This window comes from Meles meles, chromosome 7 (genome assembly GCF_922984935.1).
Source record: "Meles meles chromosome 7, mMelMel3.1 paternal haplotype, whole genome shotgun sequence".
NCBI classification, from domain to species: domain Eukaryota; kingdom Metazoa; phylum Chordata; class Mammalia; order Carnivora; family Mustelidae; genus Meles; species Meles meles.
Genome location: NC_060072.1, coordinates 19437381 through 19444837, shown reverse-complemented (window position 1 = coordinate 19444837; position 7457 = coordinate 19437381).

Genomic DNA, 7457 nt, shown 5'->3' with positions numbered 1-7457 from the left:
AGTTGGAGAGGGAGAAGCAGGCTCCTGATGAGCCCGGAACCTGATATGGGACTCAGGGCTGGATCCCAGGATGCTACAATCATGAATTGAGCCCAAGGCAGATGCCTAATGGCTGAGCCACGCAGAGGCCCCCTCCCCTTTAAACAGAGAGATGTGGTGTTTCTTCATAGGAGTGGGAAAATAAAATGGTGTTTCTTCATAGGAGTGGGAAAATAAAATTAAATGTACCCTATTTACCCCCTCTGCCCTGTCCCTGATGAGTGATACAAATTGTCTATTGGAACTTGGCTAAATGAAGGAATTCTAGTCTACAGATTTCACTTGTGTTAAGAATTCAATGTCTTGGCTACTTCTTTTAATAATTTCGCCTTTTTAAACTTTCAGACTCAGAAAGTTGGGCTGTAGGCTTATATCCTATATGCAGGACCCTGGATTCTTTTCTGGAAAGCTGACTACCTTAAGAGATCTAATGATACTTAGTTAGAGGTTTCCCAGTAAAACATCACATACCCTAGTGATGATCCTACTTTCTTTAAGGGGACTTGGTGGTGGGGCGGGGGAAGCTCTCACTGTTGCATTTGTACCCACCAGTTTTAATTTATGGAGGTGACTAAGTGATGACAGAGAGCAATGCTATTGAGAGTTTCTTACATTTCCTAAGAGAAGGGGGGCATACCATGCCACACAGGATCTCAGGGAAAACAACAGGTTTCGGTAAGGAGGCAGACAGAGGCAGAAGCTGGGGGAAGGTGTAGGCCAGAGTCTTTATTGGGGTGTCTGTTGGAAAAGCAAGGTAGGGCAGGGGAAATAGTTTGAAGACTGGCTAGTGTGAATGATTGTGGAGATTGAGACACAGGAGCTGTCCCTAGCTGTGTGTACCTAGCCCTGAGTTGATATAGGACAGGGGAAATATTGGCTTGGTGTATGAAAGTTAGATAAAGAGGTAGTTGGGGTTTCACTATTTTTAGGAATTAGCTAGTCATGGGAAGACAGTTTCTCAGGATCTATAAGGCCACAAATGTTAGAGCTTTAGGAATACAGAAAATAAAAAAATATATAGTTAATACAATTGGCCCTGTGATGAATGGATGCTAAGTATACAAATACAGAAAGAATCTAAGAAAACAGTAAGAGAAACATACCTTTCAGTACATGGATTTTAGGTAATAGTTTCAGCAAGGCACCTTGCTCCTGAGTCTAGAGTCTCATTCTATATCTAAAGTGATCAGAGGGGAAGGAGAAGCTGTGGCTATGCAAGCTAGGGGGAGTTTTGGAAGGAGGTTTGTCTAATTACTACTCATCCACACTCTCAACCAAACCTATTGTTTTAGTAACCCCTGAAGCACTGTACCCCCTCTTCAGAGGAACTGATACTCCCAAAATTCGAAGCGTCTTAACTTTCCTGCCTTAGAAGATGACACTTCTCTTCTTTCAATTATTTATTATTCATTGATACCCAGCACACGCTATCATTATCTTATTGAGACCATGTGACATTGCCAACCTCTAATTTCTTTGAGACCTGAGGCTTTTTCCATTTCTTTGTATTGGCTTACTTAATCTAAGAGCCATGCACATGTTAGTTAACATCTGCTTATTTTTAAGTTAAGAATTTATTATATAAGTGAAATATTTATCATGGAAAACTTAAAGAAAAACGCATGGAAGGGAAAAATGTCACTCACAGTCACTCTTCTTAGAAGTTACAATTTTGTATTACCAAGGTCTTTTATCTTGAATTTACTAAGTCAGATGTTTTTCCTCATTGGTGGGGGTATAAATGAATAGGCCTCAGTCATGAGTCTTTGCTTAGTTTTGTACATCTTTTATAGCCCTCTGTCCTCTTCATAGAATAACCCTCTCCATTTATTTAAAAACAAACAAACAAACAAAAATAGCCGATGATGGCACTATCAGCTGCTTCTAATTAACCTCCCTTGGCTGTTTCAGTAAATGACTCAGCACCTGGACTTCTTAAAGCAGTCAGGTTATTTTGAATCACAAGCACATAAAATCACTTAACACTACTCTGGAAGTTCAACATCAACATTTCTTCCTGTAGTCTTATTTCTAGAGTCCAAAATGATCATGTTAGAACTTCTGCTATTATCCTTTAAAAAATGACTGGGCCAGAAGATATGAGCCAGTCAGTCTAGGAAAGTGGTTCACAATATTTTCCAGTATGAGAAGCCCTTTTTTTAACAAAAAAATTTTTGAGGAACTCCAGATGATTGTGGCTGGTTATTTAATATCCATTGAGTGAATAGATACCCACTGTTGAGGATTTAAAATAGAAATATTAATTGGAAATGAGTGAACTATCCTGGGAAATCCATCTTAAAATCCCAAATTTTCATTCAATAGCATTTTACTCCCTTTTATTTTCTAGACTAGGTTCTCTTAGTTTTTCTACAATACATCCTACCTTAGAAAGTCTTGCCTCTTATATATCACATAGGTAGGAATTGTTATTCTGGCTTTTATTTGAATTCCAGGGCTAAACCTGGGGGTTACATAATAGACATCAAGATGACAAGCACATCTTGATGATCTGGGACCTTCTTAACCCTCTTCAAGATTCCTAAATGAGATCTTCAAAAGCCACTCTTGCTGAATTGGAGAAGGGTTCACTGGCAGGCTCATTCCTCCCACTACCTGTTAATATTCTGGGGGAGGAAGAATAATATTAATCAGGTATTGGCAAAACACCTAAAATCAACATATGCTAGAATTGTGTGGGCAAGTTTGATTTTGGGGGCTGTTTATATTATCTCAAGAACTCAGGTGGTCATGGCTTCAAAGGTAAAAGAGGATTCTGATAGTGGTAACATGAATATAATATTGAGAAACCCTTGCAATAATTCCATACTCTTCCATTTGCCATCAATACATTGGGAAGCAATGACCTGGGACTTTGTAAAGATTATATACACTTATGAACATATCATAGTTATTGTTGCAGGTGCGTGGAATAACAGGGAACACACTATGTCAAAAACATTGATAGAATCTAGAAATACTCCTTGGACTTGGAGTCTAATGTATTTGTGGGTAAGTCCAGGATGGAGTGAGACTTCTAAGCAGCTATATATATGACCAGGTCCTATACTTGTGCAAAATAAAGTGCCAGGGAAATCTTACTTGAGTTCTATACATCTACAGATTTCTCCTAGGTACAGGCAATTGGGAGAGATATGCCACATTAGCTGTTCACAATAGCTTGTGGCACCATTGTCCAACTCCCATGAGAATCAGCGCTACATAACATTTGGCAAACAAAATATTTTAAATTCCAGAGTCTAAACCTTAATGAAAAAAAAAACCCCACATTTTTCTGTGGTCTGAAAACAAAATGAGCTATTATACAATAATTATTATAAAGTATACCTGAGTTTTTTTATCTGTAATGAACACCTGGATTTCATCAGTACTAGTGGAAGAAAGAATTAGCAATTAACCAAAGAAACATTAAATAAGAAAAGATGGCTGAAGTTCTTTAAAAGATAGCTTCTATTGGTCTGGTTTAAACTAATGTTCACTAACAAAATAATTTCTTACAGTTATAGTTTAAATGAAAATGAACTAATTTGTTTAGACAGACTCCACCTTCTTTATCACCATGGTGTAATTTATGACTATTTGCCTCTGGATTAGAGGTTACTTGTCTGGGGCTTATTTCCTTTATACACTGTCTCAAAAATAGAGATTTCCTAAACCAGCATTAGAAAGCTCTTGAGATGGTTGCAGAGATTAACTGTAATTTTGGCCAGAGTCTAATCTTGTCTGGATTTGGCTCAGTAATAGGACAACAGCTGTGTTTATAAGAAAGATCAAAGTTTTGTGTTTAACCACCATTAGAAGCAAAGATACCAGCAGCATTTATTGTCTTTTACTATAAAGAAAGGAAACAGGCATTCAACTCAATCTAGCATTAAAAATGCAGTTGGTAGAAATGCTTATTTCATACATCTTTAAATCTATTGGATTACTCGAACTGTTCACAAAGACTGAGAAAACCGGTGGCCTCTCCTTTTACTATTGTTCATACGGATTTTATAAGCTTACATAAGTGGTACAAGTCCCAAGGTAAGAGTATTCTGTTAAAAATTAGTTGAGAAGACAAATAGCAATATAACAAACACAGAAGTTAAACAGAAACAAGCCGATTCAAAGAAATTTCCGGGCAAATGTAACCTGATTCTACATAGAGGCAACAATTGTTTTTACTAAGGTGGTTCAAGAACAGCTGAAAAGGTCAGAAAGGAGATTCAGTGCTTTTGATTTCCCATGAAGTCTGTATCCATGCATGCAAAAGAAATTGGTTATGTTGAATCTGAGTAATGGATATGTCATCAAATGCGTATTTGTTTTTCCTTTTGTGAAATGAGGTCTTCAAAGCTGATATCTTTTATTTTGTTGTGTTACTGTGCTTAGTTAACAAATGGTTGCTATAAATTAAAGTCATGTTAATAACAACGAAACTTCTACCTATGTTTTAAAAGGCTTATTTCTTTAAATGTATAATTAGAAACAAATGTTAGCTGTTTTGAAATTCTTTCCCAATGCCTGTTAAAATAAATGTTTTTGAATCAGCAAGGTGTTAGATTAAAGAAACAGAGTGTTCTCTCCTGTCCCTGTTACTGAGCACACCGACAGCTTGATAAAGATCTATTGGAACAGAATGTTGCTTCTGAGGTCTTGACTATGCTCTCATGAGGAATATGTGGAAATGGACCATCATAATGGTGATTTTACTTTGAACATTTTATTTGACTCAAAACTCAAAAAATTATTGGTATCATATAAAGTTGAGTTGAGTTTAACTTTTTGAACTACAGAAAAACATGGGGAATAATCTGGAGCAAATACTTGTTCGCTCCTCAGAAACCAGTCTTGGGCACAATACTTTCTCATAACTTTCCCAATCAGCATTTCTGGGATAATGTCAGATTTTGGACAATTACAAAAAACCAGACACAAATGTGCAAACCAGATTTCAATTTCTTCTTCACTGACATGAGATTTAAAACAGCAACAGGAACATTTCTAGGTCAGTGTCAATATGTAGTCACAAATTACCAAAGAAACAAATTGGAGTGCATGGGTGTGTGATTTTGTGTTTTGGCATGGGAGAGACACTGAAATATTCACAGTGTACAAGCCAAATCATAAAAATAAAATGGGACTTATGATCCCATCATTTTGAAAGAGTAGGATTTAGTTCTGACATCTTGCAGATTTGTGATATCCTGACTTTTGCTTCAACAATCCTAAATAATACGAGTTTTAGAACATAACTTTTTTTTTCCTTTCCACAATGTTTGTAAGTGAAGCAATCCTCAGATAAACTTACTTTCAACAGAAGAAAACCCCTCTTAGCCATACATAAACATGAAAAACTAAAACTAACTGGGATACATACACATACACAAAAGCAGAACTCATGTTATTTATCAGGAATTAGGAATCAGGAATTTTACCAATAAAAACTCCCCATTAAACACTGCCTCCTGTGTTAGTCTAATTTCGTTTACTAAGAAAAAGTTTTTTAAGGAAAAAGAGTATCATTACACCATTTAAAGTAATTGAAGACAAGTAAAGTTTAACAAATGCTTACTCAGGATAACGTGAATACTGCTCTTGAAGCTAAGAGGTAAAAACATTCCTCTCATTTCTTGAGACTTTAGTGTCATCATAGTCACCATATTAATTTACAAGTGAAACAACCATTTTGTCTTCTTAAGGATAACACTTCCTGCCTCTCGTTGGCATGAATCCATAAATTTGGTACTTATACAAGCACCATGGGTTATTTTTCCCAGGGCAGTGATCTTACTGGGTTAATTTCTTCAGATAACTTATATTTGGATAAGTCCTCATTCCAAAGAACCCATTTCCTAAACACCCATACCTTTTCACTCTCCAACCTTAATCATAACCCATCCAATTCCTAAGTCAACTTTCCTAAGTATAAGACAATTTTCAAATACACTGGCTCATTCTGTCATTTCAATATGTATTCCTTATTTTTGGGACACATCCTGAAATGATAAATCTTTACAAATTCTTTTATCTATCCTGATGCTTTTGCAGTTTTCTGTCCCATCACAATCACAGAGATTGTTAAAAGGAAGTATGTCCAAATTCTCTGCCTTTTGCCTTTTTGAGTTCCAATCTGCTTATGAAGGGGTAAAGGAAACTATTTCTTGTATTTGGTAATAATATTTTATTGTATCAAATAAACTGACTTGGAAATTGCCTATGCTATTCAATCTTTTCATCTCTACTTTAATCATGTAACAGTTTATACCAAATATCTACATGATTACAAAATTTCATTGCATTAAAAAAAATTACCTGCAACATTTCTCTTAAAGTTCATTTTCTTGATTCTATAAGACACATATTATTAGACATCTTATGAATAAAACACTTGATTAAAAAATATTCATTGGCATTCTTAATTAAAAATAACACTTAAATTCCTCAAAAATAGGAACTGTACACCTCTGAAATAAATTAATAATACCTATAAATCCCTGAACTGTGAGGCAGATATTTTAGGTGGTTTTATTCACATTAATTTAAGCCTCAAAATAACTCCATGAGACAGCGATTCCTATTTTCATTTTATACGAGGAAATGCAGTTGCAGAGGGCATTAATCCGCAAGGACATAGAATTTGTAGGAACTAATTTTCCTCTATACTTGACTGACAAACAGAACCATAATCTTATACTTTTCTCATCATGAGTGTCACAAAAACACTATATGGCTGCCCTGCATAATGATAACTTCAATGGTCTTGAGAGGGTGAATACAGTTCTATTGCCACTAGGTGCCATCTCAAAAATATTTGTTTCTTGGTAAAAATGGTGAAGATTCATAAAAGGCAGAGGCTGTCGAGATTAAATTATAATTCATTTTCAAGGTAAGCTTTATCCCATACACCATAAAGAACTTCTAAAAATATTGAGATGTCGAGTCAAAAGAAATTGGCAGGGGCACCTGGGTGGCTCAGTTGGTTAAGCATCTGCCTTTGGCTTGGTCATGATCCTAGGGTTCTGGGATCGAACTCTATGTCAGGCTCTCTGCTCAGCAGGGAGTCTGCTTCTTCCCCTCCTTCTGCTGCTCTGCCTACTTGTGCTCTCCCTGTCAAATAAATAAATAAAATAAAAAGATTTAAAAATAAAGCAAGAACAAAAGAAACTGGCATAAAGTAAACAGGGTTGAGTAAATCAGTCACATTTCTAAGAAACTGAATGTCAATTTTTTTCTTTAAAGATTTTAGTTATTTATTTGTCAGAGAGAGCATGAGCAGAAGGAGAAGCAGGCTCCCTGCTGAGCATGGAGTCCTGTGCGGGACTCAATCTCAGGATCTTAGAATCATGACCTGAGCAGAAGGCAGATCATTAACCGACTGAGCCACCCGGGCATCCCTAAAAATCATTCTTTAT